Genomic DNA, 14,896 nt, shown 5'->3' with positions numbered 1-14,896 from the left:
GGGAGGCACAACTCTGGCTAGAGCGAGAGACTGTGCATGATCACTGTGGATGTGACCCCACATGTATGTGACAACACAGCACCATCTCCACAGCTGACCCCAGGGGCTCACAATGCACATGCTCCCAGGCGGGCCAGAGCAGCAGCCAGGACTGTGTCCACCCCCTCCTCCCTCCCTCCCTCCCTCCCACTTCCTCTCCCTCTTCCTCTCTGTCTCTCCTCTCTCTCCCCCACCTCTTCTCTCTGCTCCCATCTCTCCCTTCTCTCTCTTTCCTCTCACTCTTCTCTCTCTCAGCCACTCCCCATTATCCCACACTTGTGGGAACTGCATGCAGTGTGAGGCCACGTACCTTAGAACACTGCTTGTGATTCTGGCACCACTCCAGGGAGATGTTGTTCTGCAAGAAAAAATAAACAGGGGTTCAGCACACCATCCACTCTGGGAAACACGGGGTCAGGCCACCCCCACCCCAGGAACACAGGGTCAGGCCACCCCCGCCCTGGGAACACAGGGTCAAGAACCCACTGCCCTGGTGCTGTAGGGAGCCATTTTACCTTACTGATCTTATCCTGTCACTATTTGTTTAATCACTAGCTAACCCCATGCCACACGTAGCAAAGGTTGCCACTCCTAATCTTACTGATCTTAACCTATCAGCATTTGTTTATTACTAGCTAAATCCCATGCCACACCCTGCATTTCTGTTGGGGGTCCTGGCACCACCTCCTCACAACAGGGAGGTATAAATACTGTAACTGCCATAGAATAAATGCCTTTTCTCCCTCCTCCGGGCTCTGCGTCTGTTCTTTCGGCTGCGCCCTACGAAGGGTTCTCCCTGCTGAACAGAACGAGACCATCGACTTCCACATGGTGCAGACAGAGGTCCAGAACACCGTCGCCCTCGGTGTTGACCCCAGATATAGTTGCGAGACTTAATCTTTTCCACACATTAGCAGTCTGGGGCTCCTGTCTCCGGGAGCCAGGCCGGCCCCTTGCAGCAGCAGGTGAGCAGGTGGGGAGGTCCCAGGGCTCACGGGCAGCTGACAACGGCTCAAGCCTCAGCCATGAGCTGAAACACTTCCTAGAGGTGGACTGGGGAACGGGCAGAATGGGCACACTCAGGGAGGGAAGTGAGCACTGTCGGGGGAATGTAGACACTCGGGGAGGGAAGTGGACACTTGGGGAGGGAAGTGGGCACTCGGGGATGCAAGTGGATACTAATGGAATGAAGTGGGCACTGAAATAGAGTAGTGGACACTAAGGGATGGAAGTGGACAACAGAGAGGGAAGTGGACACTCGGTGAGGGAGGTGGACACTAGGGGAGGGTAGTGAAGCTGGGGGAGAGGAGTGGCCATGGTGGAGGGAAGTGGGCACTGGGAGAGGGTCGTGGACACTAAGGGATGGAAGTAGACACCAGGGAGGGAAATGGACCCTGGGAGACGGAAGTGGATACCAGGGAGGGAAGTGGACACCTGAAAACGGAAGTGGCCATTAGGGAGGGAAGTCAACACTTAGAGATGGAAGTGGGCACTGTGGAAGGGAAGTGGAAGCTGAGTAGGGAAGTGGACACCAGGCAGGGAAGTGGACACCAGGGAGGGACGTGGATACTGTAGGAGAGAAGTGGACACTATGGATCAGAAGTGGACACCAGAAAAGGGGAGTGGATGCTCGGGAAGTGGACAACAGGGAGGGAAGTGGACACGCGGGCAGTGGGCACTGAGGAGTGGACCTTGGTGGCAGTCCCAGTACAGTGCGTGTCTAAAGGTCAGGTAGGAGTGACCGAGTCATGGCTCCCGTGGCTAGAATGTCTACACTGGCAAACAGCAGCACAGGATCTTTCTTTCTCTGGCTTGGGGCCACGTTCAGCAAGGCTCAGAGACCCTTCAGGTCTGGGGGCTCACACCCAGGGGGTCCTGCAAGAAAGCATGTGCTCCAGCACTCCACTTCATCCCCAGCTGCCATGGAAGCCTTTTAAAAAATTTTATACGAGACTTCGAGATACAATTCACAAACAGAAAACTCACTAATCGGAAGTATCTGGTGATTTATTTAATTTTTTTAGCTGCATCATCTTCTGTGGTTTCTGGCTTTGGGGCCACATGTGGCAGTGCTTTCTCGTGGGCCTCTGAACGAGGATGATGCCTGGCGGGGTTGAGGGCACCCTACAGGATGCCAGGGAAGGAAGCTGGGTTGGCTGTGCAAAGCGAGAGCCTTAACCTGGGTGATCTCACCAGCCCCACTGATATGGTTTAAAACATCTTCACCCACTCAGGAAGGAATGATGCCCCCAGCTGCACACAGCTCCCCAAAGAATTGATGCCCCCAGCTGCCCCCAGCTCCCCACAGAAATGATGCCCACAGCTCCCCTCACAGCTCCCTGCCAGGACCCGTCCTCCTGTGCAGGACCCTCTGCTCTGTGGGGAGGGGTCGGCCCGGAGGCCCAAGCTCTCCTTCTTGGCCAAGTCTGTATTCCCGGTGCCCGGAGTGGTGCTAATACCTGCCCTTCCTACTCTGGCTGCCACCAGACTCCACTTCGCAGGTTCTGGAGACATTCCAGGGCATTATAGTTGTCCTTGGGAGTCATCCACGGTCACGTTCACAGAAAGATTCTGAGATGTCCCAGACACGAGCATGGACAGGTCCAGAAGCAGAGATGCTCCCCCTGCCCGCCCCCCAAATGTGCCTCTATTTCCACCTGGCTTTGGGCTTTCCTGTTTGCCGTATAGAAAATCTCCCCCATCAAAGCTTCCCAGCCGCAACTCCGACCTTCGCCCTATGTCCATCGGTGTCTGACGTCTGATTTATCGCTATAAAGAGCTTCTAAGAATCGTGGCTGGTGCCATGAAGGAGTCTGGGGTAGGGGAAGGGTGGGGGCGTCCTCAGCTGAAGCCCCAGCCCTGGGACTCAGCCAGGCGTGCGCTGCTGCGCTGCCAGATGCTGCCGGGCCCTGTGATCCCCGAGTGCTGGAAAGTCTCCGGGAAACCAGCCCGTTCGTCTCAGCGTCCTGCCGGGGAAGGTCTCGGCACTGGACAATAGCCTTCACCTTAAGCCGCACGACACAAGTGAAGTCCGGTGTTTGCCATGAAGCCTGCTGCTGGCACTTTGCCAGCTGAGATAAAGCCTCGAGTCATCAGAGCAGAGACGTCCTTGCCTCTCAGATCAGGGACATAACCCGCAGGCAGCACCAAGTACCAGGACTCTGGTAATTACGAAAGATTACATCCTGTAAAGAAAGTAAACACATCATTCATTCATCAAGCCTCAGGTAAACACATCATTCATTCTGAAGCAAGCAAACGGGAAGGGTAAAAATAAGATTGAGACTGGTTTCATAGATACTACAGCAGTTTATAAAGTAAGGGATTGGAAGCACACCGTGTGTGTGTGTGAGTGTGCACTTACCCAGGTGTAGTGAGGGATGAGCACACAAAGAGGAGTCATTTCTGTGTTTGCTCTGCATCTCCCAGAGACACTGGGGGTCACGGAACATCTGGAATAGCACCCAGGCCCCCAAGCAGCCTGCACAGAGCAAAGCTGGCCTTCTCGCCAGCCCCTCCATGGGCGGCTGTGGAGATGCAACACCAAAAACACAGAAGCTCCCTCCAAACCCTCCTGAGCCCTAAACATTTTCGTCATCCCCAGAACAAAGACAGAACAAGCTGCATCTGACACACAAGGGAGAACGTGTCTTCCTGTGACATACATATCTTTATGGGTGTTTGTTTGTTTGGGCTGTGCTCAGGACTGACTTCCGTCTCTGTGCTCAGGTGACCAAGTGCCCTGTGTGCTGTACTATCTGTCCACGTACACCCCATGATGTGCTTTATACCCAAAGATGTGGCGATTCATTTGCATCCTATTTTCTGAGTACTTGGAAATCCGGGAGTTCAGGTGACCTCAATATATAGGAAAGAGCACATGAAAGATCACAGGGCCCGGCAGCATATGGCAGCGCAGCAGCTCACACCTGGCCGAGTCCCAGGGCTGGGGCTTCAGCTGAGGACGTCCCCACCCTTCCCCCACCCCAGACTCCTTCATGGCACCAGCCACGATTCTTAGAAGCTCTTTATAGCGATAAATCAGACATCAGACACCGATGGACATAGGGCGAAGGTCGGAGGGGCGGCTGGGAAGCTTTGATGGGGGAGATTTTCTCTACTTCAAACAGGAAAGTCCCATCTGATTTTTGAAACCTTGGAAAACGAGACAGCATCACTGATTTTTGACCATCGATGGAGGTCAGAACTCTGGATTTCTTCTCTCACTTGAGTGAGACATGATATTTCCAGCATAGCTCTTTCGATTCCTCTTTGGGATACCCTAATAGAATTCTCATCCTGTTTGCGAAGGGCCCAGGTCTCTGAGGCATCTGTTAGTGCAGGAAGAATGGTGGAATCTAAAAGATGTGCCTGAAGTTGGAGCGTCTTCGTTCTCTTAACTACCTCTTCGACGCTGTTGAATGCATTCCACACTGCTCTCTTCCTCCGGTGCAGTTCTGGCACCAAGTCATTCCTCATGTTGATTTCTCGACCCAGGTACACATAGCTGCTGCATTTGGAGATGTTCATTCCATTGAGAGCAAATGGAGCTTCAGGGACCAGTTCGTTTTTCAAGAACATCGTCTAGTTAAGATTTAGCTGCAATCCGACTTTTCCATACTCAAAGTTGAAGTCGGCCAGCATTTGTGCCACTTGGCTAATGTTGGCGTTATGAGAACGATGTCATCAGTGAAGCGGAGGTGGTGTAATTGCTGAACGTCTGTCTTCACTCCCATTCCTTCCCATTCAAGGCGTCACATGATGTTCTCAAGGGTGGCACTGAAGAGTTTCTGTGAAATGGTATCACCCTGCCACACCCCTCTCTTTACATCAATGATCACTTCCTTTTAGAATGGTGAGATCCTGGTGGTGAATCCACAATACAGCTGGAGGAAGATTTTGATATACTGAGTTTGAATGCCCTGTTTGGCCAGGGCTTCGATGACTGCCTCAGTCTCAACAGAACTGAAGGCTTTCTTTAAGTTGATGAACGTTAGACAGAGCAGCATCTTGAACTTTCGCGAAACTTCAATGAGTTTGGTCACTGTGTGGATATGGTCTATAGTGCTGAATCCTCTTCAGAACCCGGCTTGCTCGCATGGTTGTCCCTCGTCTAGTGTTCTGCCTATACTATTCAGGATGACACGAGTGAACAACTTGTAGACGACAGACAGCAGGCAGATTGGGCGATAGTTGCCGATGTCCTGGATGTCTCCTTTCTTGTACAACAGAACTGTCCTACTGGTTTTCTACTTGGATGGAACCTTGCATTCAGACAGGTAGGGTGTGAAGAGTTGGGCCAGTGTATTTATGAGTACTGGCGGCAGATTCTTCAGGTGTTCAGGTCTGACATTGTCCGGACCAGGTGCTGTACGTGTCTTTACCAGCGAAATGGCCTGACGGATTTCAGAAGAGAGAACGTTGGGAATGACATATCCATCCTGCGGAATTTGGTATGTGGGCAGGTGGACATGGCTGTTACAGAGATCCGAGTAGAAGTCATGAATAATTTTGTCTATTGCCTTTCTGGAGGATGTGATAGATCCATCGGTAGGTCGGATGGCAGTCATCTTGGTTTAGTAATTGGCGAAGGCAGGCGAGCATTGCGAATATTTTTCCCGGCTTCTGCTGCACTGGCAAACACTGATGCTCTTCTCTCTTTGATGTCTTCCTTTATCGCATCTCTGCACAGCTTTGTGAGCTCGGACTTTAGCTTGTGGTTGCCTGAGACTCGTGCCAAACCACGTTGACGAATGAGCCGGAGAGTTTCTGAAGACAGGCGTCTGTTTGTGGCTTTCTCACTCTCGGCATTCTTCGCACAGACATGGAGGTGCTGAACCAGGCGAAAAATCTATGTAAATAATTATCATTTTCTATTGTTTTGGGAAGGGTTAGCGCGATAGCACAGCAGTAGGACGTTCGCCTTTCACGCAGCCGACCCGTGTTCGATTCCTCCGCCCCTCTCGGAGAGCCTGGCAAGCTACCGAGGGTATCCCGGCTGCACGGCACAGCCTGGCAAGCTACCCTTGGTGTATGCCAAAAACAGTAACAATAAGTCTCACGATGAGAGATGATACTAGTGCCTGCTCGAACAAATCGATAAGCAATGAGATGACAGTGACGGTGATTGTTTTGGGGGGTCGTTAGGAACACGCCCAGCCATGCCCAGCTGATTCCTGGCTCTGCACTCAGGTCTTACCTCCGCAGGGGCTCAGGGGACCATGCGGGGTCATAATAACCTTTAAATATCATGAGGAGCCGTGCTCAGTCCTGTTTGATCTTATTTTGGCTGTGATTATGAGAATCCAAGGCCGAGAACTAAATAGGAGGGGCCCATGACGCCTACTGGGCATTGGTGCTTGACCCTGAGTCTGTTTCCAAAGAAGGGAAGGGAGATGCTGAGCCACCAGGCCCAGGGCCAGGGTGGGAGAGCACACCACTGCCACCTGGTGGAAGAGGGTAGAGATGCTGCCAGGCGACCCCAAGACAGAACATGGCCTCAGTGGCTGGGGGAGGGTCAGGGGAGTGAGAAGGGACCACCAGGACAAAGATGGCTGGAAAGGATCACTCTGGACAAGATCTGCATGTTGAAAGGAGATAAAGGGACACACTGAATAACTCAGTACCTGTTTGCAAACCATAATGCCAATGGGGAAGAGAGACAGAGACAGAGAAAGAGAAGGAAATTGCCAGCCATAGAGACAGGCTGGGGGGAGGGTGGCGGGACAGAAACTGGGGACATTGATGGTGGGAAATGTGCACTGGTGGAGGCACTGTCGTTGCAAAACTGTATGACTGAAACCCAACTTTGTAACTGTATTTCAGGGTGCTTAAACACTTAAAAAAAATAACCATGCGGCTGAGCGATAGCACAGCGGGTAGGGCATTTGCCTTGCACGGGGCCGACCCGGGTTCTAATCCCAGCATCCCATATGGTCCCCTGAGCACCGCCAGTGGTAATTCCTGAGTGAAGAGCCAGGAGTAACCCCTGTGCATCTCCGGGTGTGACCCAAAAACCAAAAAAAAAAATTAAAAAAAATAACCAGGGGGTTCAGAGTGATAGAACAGCTAGTAGGATGTTTCCCTTTCAGTAGCAGACTCAGGTCTGATCGCAGCATCGCATCTAGTCCCCCCTGCACTGCCAGCAGCAATTCCTGAGTGCAGAGCCAGGAGTACCCCCTGAGCACCGCCAGGTGTTCACCACCCAAAAAGCCAAAAAAAAAAAACTATTCAGAGAAAAAACTGAGGAACTTTGACCTATGAACAAATAAATTCACTTAAAAAGGGAGTTGGAGGAGAAAATTCTTCTACTTATCTCATTAAATGCCTGACTTAAATATCTTTCAGATAAGCGTCATCGATGTTCATGCCTGAATATGTCATTTCTGTGGTCTGGGTTAGACAGAACAACTGTCGGTGTTACCAAGCCACAGGAAGTTATTTGTTTCTGCTCCAGTGGGCCAGACCGACAATGCCTCGAAGTACTCCCAGCTCAGTATTCCTCCTGCGGGGCCCCAGAGTCTCAAACTCTGAACTTTCAACATACAAAGCAAGTGCCCAGACCTTGTGAGTGGTCTCCAGGGCCTAAAGGAACTTCCAGATCTTCAGTTCTGAAGCTACATAGAAAGGTTTTCATTTGTCACACACACAGTCTTCCACTCTAAAGGACCCATGCACGCCTGTGTACACTGCAGTGCTTAGTCCAGACGTGGAAAACACGCAAAAACCCAACTATGAAACAAGGGATTATGAAGCTGAGAGACATAGACAAATAATAAGACCTGGGCTGCTCTAAGAATAAAATCATGCAGTCTGCAGACCCGTGAATGGAACGATGAACATCACGTACAGTCCAGCCAGTCTGAGGAACAGGGACTTACACAGTGATCTCTCAAAGGCAGAACTTAAAGATACACAGACACAGAGAAAGAAAGGCCAAAGGCAACACCCGGGTTAAATAAGCCCAGTTCTTGGGGGAGGGACGTGGGTACCCAGTGGCAGGTGTGTGTCAGGATGATGTGCACCGAAACACCATTAACGGTCAACCACAGAAACTCAAGTCATCAAAGAGGAATTTAATTTGTTATGCAAACACCTGGGAGTGGGGTGGTACCTCTCCTCCATCCTCCCCTTCTTTTCTTCTTCCCTCCACTGCCTTCTCCTCAGCTTGTTTTCACCTTCCTTCTCCAATTCTTTTACTCTGTACCTCCAGATCCTCTGCTTGTTCTGACATCTTCATCTACTATGCTCCTCCACCATCTCTGATTCAAACACTTTTCGTCTTTCCTCCATTCTGTCTCCTCTTCTAATTCCACATCACCTTTTTCTCCTCCAGGGTCTCCCTCTCCCCACACCCCCCTGTGCCTCCCCCTCACAAATTCCATTCACAAATTCCAATTCCCATTCCCCCATCCACCTCTTCTTCTGATGTCCCCTTCGTCTTCGTCTGACATATTTCTCCTCTCATTGTCCTACTCTTCTTTTCTTCTTCCTTCCTCCATCTGTGCCTTCGTTCTCCATACATCCATTTCCTCTTCTTCAGATGTAGTCCACGTTCCATTTTCGACTTTAGCTTCCAGTCTCCTGCCCTTCAGTTCTTCAATTTCTTCACATCTTCAAACACATCCTTTTCCTCTTTTCTTTTTCCCACCACCAACTCTTCCATGTCTTCCCCCTCTTCCTTTTAGCTCCATGACTCCAATTCCACCTCCTGTTCTTTCTGCCTCCTTTCTATTTCAGTATTCTGCCTCCACTGACTGATGCCCTTCATTCTTCTACTTACTTACCTTTCATCCACGAACTCATCCGCTCCTATTTTTCTTCTTCCCTCCATGACCAACTTCTACACCTCCTACTATTCTAACTCCTTCTTTTGGCTCCGTACCTCAAAATCCTCCTCTTCTAACATTGCCTTTTTCTCTTTTACACCACTCCGCCTCCATTGTCTCTTGCTCTTCAGTTCTTCTACTTACCTCTCATTCTCAAACGCCTCATCCTCTTCTCTATTCATTCCTCTCCCACCTCCTTCACTGTTGGTTTTCTTCCTCTCGGTCCTCGTCCTCCATGTCCTTGTATCTCTGTACCTCCTCACTCTCCTTGACAGGTTCTTTTACACTGTCACGCCTCCTCTGTGTCATCTTCTTTGCTTCTACTTACCTCTTTAAGAAATCATTCTTCTTATCTTCTTCCCTCCATCACCCCGGCCTTCGACTGTTTGCTTTGTCTACTGTGTTCCTCCACATTTCTGATTCACTTTTATGTGTCTTCCAATTCCATCTCCTCTTCGATTTTTGCATTGTCTTTATCTTCTCCAGGTTCTCCCTATCCCCAAACCTCCCTGTCCCTTCCCCTCACAAATTCCATTCACAAACTTGAATTCCCATTCTCCCATTCCACCTCTTCTTCTGATGTCCCTTTCATTTTCTGACATATTTCTCCTTTCGTCATCCTACCCTTCTTTCCACCACCACCTCCCCCTCCACTTGTTTTCTTCTTCCCTCCTCCTCTCCATCTCCACCTTCATTTTCCATAACTCCAATTCCTCTTGCTCTGACGTTGTCCTTCTTCCATTTTTTATTCCAGCCTCCAAGTCTTCGGCCCTTTAGTTCTCATTTCTTTTCGTCCTCAAGCTCCTCCTCTTTGCTTCTTCCCGTCACCACCTCCTCCTCCGCTGCCTGTTTTCTACCTCCTCCTCCTCGAGCTCCTCCTTTGGCTTTGTGACTCCAATTCGATTTCCTGTTCCGATGTTGCCTCCTTTATTTTTCACCATACGCCTCCACGGTCTGCTGCTCCTCATTCTTCTACTTACCTCTCGTCCATGAACGCATCCTCCCACGCATTCTTCTTTCGTCCACAACCTCCTCGTCCTCTTGTTTTCTCACTTCTCCATCCTGAACTCCTCCTTTCGGCTACATACGTCCAAATCCTCCTCCTATTCTAAGGTCGTTCATTTGTCTTTTATGTCAGATTGCCAGCATTGTCTCCTGCACTTCAGTTCTTCTATTTACCTCTCGTTCTCAAAAGCATCCTCCGCTTCTCCCTTCTTTTCTCCGCCAACTCCTGCACCGCCAGTTTTCTTCCTCTCCAACCACCCCATCGATCTTCTTTTGGCTCTGTTCGGCCTCGACCTGCTCTTACTTGACGGGATCTTTTGCATTACCTCGCCTCCCCTGTGTCTTCTTTTCTACTACTTACGTCTCCACAAAATCATCCTCTTCTTGTCTTCCCTCCAGCACCCATTCCTTCACCTGTTTAGTTCGCATATTATACTCCACTACCTTCTCCGACTCAAATACTTTTGTGTTTCCATCATTCCCATTTCCTCTTCTACTTGCACGTCTTTTTCCCTCCAGTCTCCCATTCCCCACACCTCCCAATACCTCCCGCTCACAAATTCCATTCACAAATTTAAATTCCGATTTCCCCATCCACCTCTTCTTCTGACATATATCTCCTCTCATTGTCCTACATTTCTTTTCTACTTCCTGCCACCACCTCATCCTCTGCCTGTTTTCTTCCCTCCTCCTCCAACTCCGCATTCTTTCTCTGTAACAACAATTCCTTTTGTTCTGATATCATCTTTACTCCATTTTGGACTCCAGCCTCCGCAGTATCCTGCTTGTCAGTTTTCTTATTTCCCTCGACTTCGAGCACAACCTCCTCTTCTTTTCTTTTTCCTCCATAACCTCCTCCTCCGCCTGTTCTCTCCCTCCTCCTCCAACTCCTCATTGTGGCTCTGTACCTCCAATTCCTCCTCCTGTTCTCTTGTTGCCTCCTTCATTTTTACCACTCTGCTTTCAGTGTCTGCTGCTCTTCATTCTTCTACTTACCTCTTGTTCCAAGCTCATCCTCTTCTTTTCTTCTTCCCTCTACCACCTCCTCCGCCTGTTTTCTCCCTCCTCCTGCTTCAACTTCTTTCAGTAGCAAACCTTCAATCCTCCTCCTTTTCTGACATCGTCGTTTTCTCTTCTACAACACCCCCCCTCCATTCTATCCTGCTCTCAGTTCTTCTACTTACCGCTCATTCTCAAATGCATCCTCCACTTCTATCTTCCTTCCCAAAAAACCTCCTCCACTGCCGGTTTTCTTCGTACTCCTCTTCCATCTTCTTCTGGCTCCATTCTGCCATGACATCCTCTTATTTTATGGGGTCTTTTTCATTGCCTGCCCTCCTCTGTGTCTTCTTTTCTTCTACTTACCTTTCCTTGAAATCATGCTCTTCTCGTCTTCTTCCCTCAACCTCCCCGTCCTCCACCTGCTTGTTTAATCTAGTATGCTCCTGGACTTTCTCCAAACACTTCCCCCCATACATTTCTGTCTCCTCTTCTACTTCTGCATCGTCTTTTCATCTTCAGGGTATCCCTCCTCCACAGTTCCCTGTCCCTCACCTTCACAAATTAAAATTCCATTCCCTCAGCCACCTCTTCTTCTGATGTCCCATTCATCTTCTCCTGACATATTTCTCAACGTATCGTCCTTCCCCTCCTTGCTTCTTCCCGCCAGCACCTTCTCTCCCACCTGTTTTCTTCTTCTTCCCTCCTCATCCTCCATCACCATCTTTTTTCTCTGTACCTACAATTCTTCGTATTCTGACGTAGACCATGTTCCATTTTCGACTCAGCCTCCAGAGTCTCCTTTCCTTCACTTCCACTCATTTTGTCTCATCGTCAAAATCATCCTTTTCTTCTTTCCTTCTTCCTGCTACCATCTCCCTCCTCCTCCAACTTCTCCTTTTGGCGTCGTACCTCCAATTCTGCCTCCTATTCTCTTCTTGCCTCCTTTCATTTTCGTCACTTGGCCTCCACTGTGTGCTGCTTTTCATTCATCTACTTACCTTTCATCCTGCCGCTTTCTTCTTCCCGCCACCTCCTCATTTTCCTCCTGTTTTCTTCTTATTCCATCCTCAATCTCCACCATTTTCCACCGTACTCCAGTTAAGTGTATTCTGACGTCATCCATGTTCCATTTTCGACTCGGCCTCCACAGTCTCCTTCCCTTCAGTTCATCTCATTTCTTATTGTCCTACTCGAAATCATCCTCTTCTTCCCTTATTCCAGCAAACACCTCCTCTTTTGCTTATTTACTCCCTCCTCTTCCTCCAACTCCTCCTTTTGGCACCATACCTCCAATTCCTGTTGTCTTCTTGTCTCCTTTCCTTTTCACCACTCTTCATTCACTGTCTGCTGCTCTTCATTTTTCTACTTAGCTCTCGTCCAAGATCTCATCCTTCTCTTCTAATGTTCTTTCCTCCACCACATCACCTCTCCCCGTTTTCTCCCTACTCCTGCTCCAGCCCTTTCTTTTGGTACCATACCTCCAATCTGTTTGTTTTGTTCTTTTTTGGGGGGTCACACCTGGCAATGCACAGGGGTTACTCCTGGTTCTGCACTAAGAAATCACTCCTGGCGGTGCTCAGAGGACCATATGTGATGCTGGGATTTGAACCTGGGTTGGCCGCGTGCAAGGCAAATGCTCGACCCGCTGTACTATCGCTCCAGCCCCCTACCATAGCTCGAATCTGACATCATCTTTTTCTCTTTTACACCACTCCGCCTCCATTGTCTTCTGCTATTCAATTCTTCTACTTACCTCTTATTCTCAAACGCATCCTATACTTCTCTCTTCTTTAGTCAGTCACCTTCTCCACCACCAGATTTCTTCATCTCCATAATCCTGATCCATCTTCTGAATCACTTCTGCCTCGATCTCCTCTTACTTGACGTGGTCTTTTTCACTGGCTGGCCTCCTTTGTGTCATCTTTTCTTCTACTTACCTTTCGAAGAAACCATCCACTTACTGTCTTCTTCCCTCCAACACACTGTATTATGCCTAATTGCTTCATCTGCTAAGCTGCTGGATATTCTCCGAATCAATCACTTTTGTGTTTCTTACATCTGTCTCCTAGTTTACTTCTGCATTGTCTTTTTCTCCTTCAGGGTATCCCTCCCCAACCCTCACAAATTCATTCACAAATTCAAATTCCCATTCCAACATCAACCTCTTCTTCTGATGTCCCCTTCATCTTCCTCTGATATTTCTCTTGTCCTAAACTTCATTTCTTCTTCCCTCCACCATCTCCTCCTACACCTGTTTGTCACTCCTTCTGCAAGTCCTCCATTCGGTTCTGTACCTCCAATCCATATCTTCGGCTGTTATCTTATTCTCTTTTCCACCACTCTACCTCATTGTGTCCTGCTCTACAGCTTTTCTAATTATTTCTCATTCTCAAAGGCCTCATCCTCTTCTCCCTTCATTCGTCCAACAACTCTTCCGCTGCTGGTTTTCTTCCTCTCTATCCTCCTCTTCCTTCTTCGTCTGGCTCCATTCTGCCTCGACCTCCACTTACTTGAGGAGTTTTTTCACTGCCTCGCCTCCTCTGTTGTCTTTTTTCCTTCTACTTACCTCTCCACGAAATCCTCCGCTTTTGTCTTCATTCCATCACCCCGTCCTTCACATATTTGCTTCATCTACTGTGCTCCTCTACCTTCTCTGATTAAAACACTTTTGTGTTTCCTCAAATTCTGTCTCCTCTTCTACTTCCGCATCTTCTTTTTCTCCTCCAGCGTTTCCATCTCCCCACATTTCCCTGTCCCTCCCTCTCACAAATTCCATTCACAAATTCAAATTCCTGTTCCCCATCCCCCTCATCTTCTTATGTACCCTTCAACTTCTTCTGATGTTTTTCTCCACTCGAGATCCGGCCATTCTTTTCTACTCCCCGGCGCCATCGCTTCCACTGCCTGTTTTCTTCTTCTTCCCTCTTACTCCTTCATCTCTGCCTTTTTTCTCTGTACCTCCAGTTCCTCTTGTTCGGACGTCATCCATGTTTCAATTTTGACTCGGCCTGCACAGTGTCCTTCCTCAGTTCTTCTCATTTCCTCTTGTCCATAAAATCCTCATCTTTTCTTCTTCCTGCAACCACCTCCTCCACCACCTGTGTTCTCCCTCCGACTCCTCCAAGTCATCCTTTAGGCATCGTAACTCCAATTCTCCCCTCTGTTCTCTTCTTGCTTTTCATTTTCACCACTCTCCCTCCACTGTCTGCGGCTCTTCATTCTTCTACTTACCTCTCGTCCCTGCACTCATCCTCCCATTCTTTTCTTCATCTATACACCACCTGTTTTCTTCTTTTCTCCTCCTCCTCCATCTCCACCTTTGTTCGCCATAGCTCCCATTCCTTTTTCTGACGTCATCCATATTCCATTTTCTACTCCAGACTCAACTGTATCCTACCCCTCAGTTCTTCTCATTTTCTCTCATCCTCGAACTCATCCTCTTCTCTTCTTTCCTTCATCTCCTCCTCCTCAAACTCCTCCTTTAGATTCCGTAGCTCGAAATCCTCCTCCTCTTCTAATGTAGTCTTGTATTTTACACCACTACAACTCCATTGTCTCCTGGTCTTTAGTACTTCTACTTCCCTCTTGTTCTCAAACGTATCCTACACATCTTTCTTATTACCTCCACTACCACCTCCACCTCCGGTTTTGTCTGGCTCCTCCTCCTCCTCCTCCATCTTCTTGTCTCTCCCATACCTCCTCGTCCTAATCTTACTTGTCAGGTTGTTTCACTGCCTCACCAACTGTGTTGTCTTTGTTTCCTTCTACTTAACACTCCATTATCATCATCTTCTTTTCCTCTTCCCTCCATCACCCCATCTGCACCTGTTTGCTTCCTCTATGATGCTCCTCCAACTTCTCTCAAACACTTTTCTGTTTCCTCCATTTCCATCTGCTCTTCTACTTCCGCATCGTCTTTTTCTCCTCCAGGGTCTCCCTCTCCCCACACTTCCCTGACCCTCCCCCTCACAAATTCCAATTTCCATTCCACCATCCACTTTTTCTTCTGATGTCCCCTTCAT

The sequence above is a fragment of the Sorex araneus genome, chromosome X (genome assembly GCF_027595985.1).
Source record: "Sorex araneus isolate mSorAra2 chromosome X, mSorAra2.pri, whole genome shotgun sequence".
NCBI lineage: Eukaryota > Metazoa > Chordata > Mammalia > Eulipotyphla > Soricidae > Sorex > Sorex araneus.
This window is presented reverse-complemented; position numbering follows the sequence as displayed.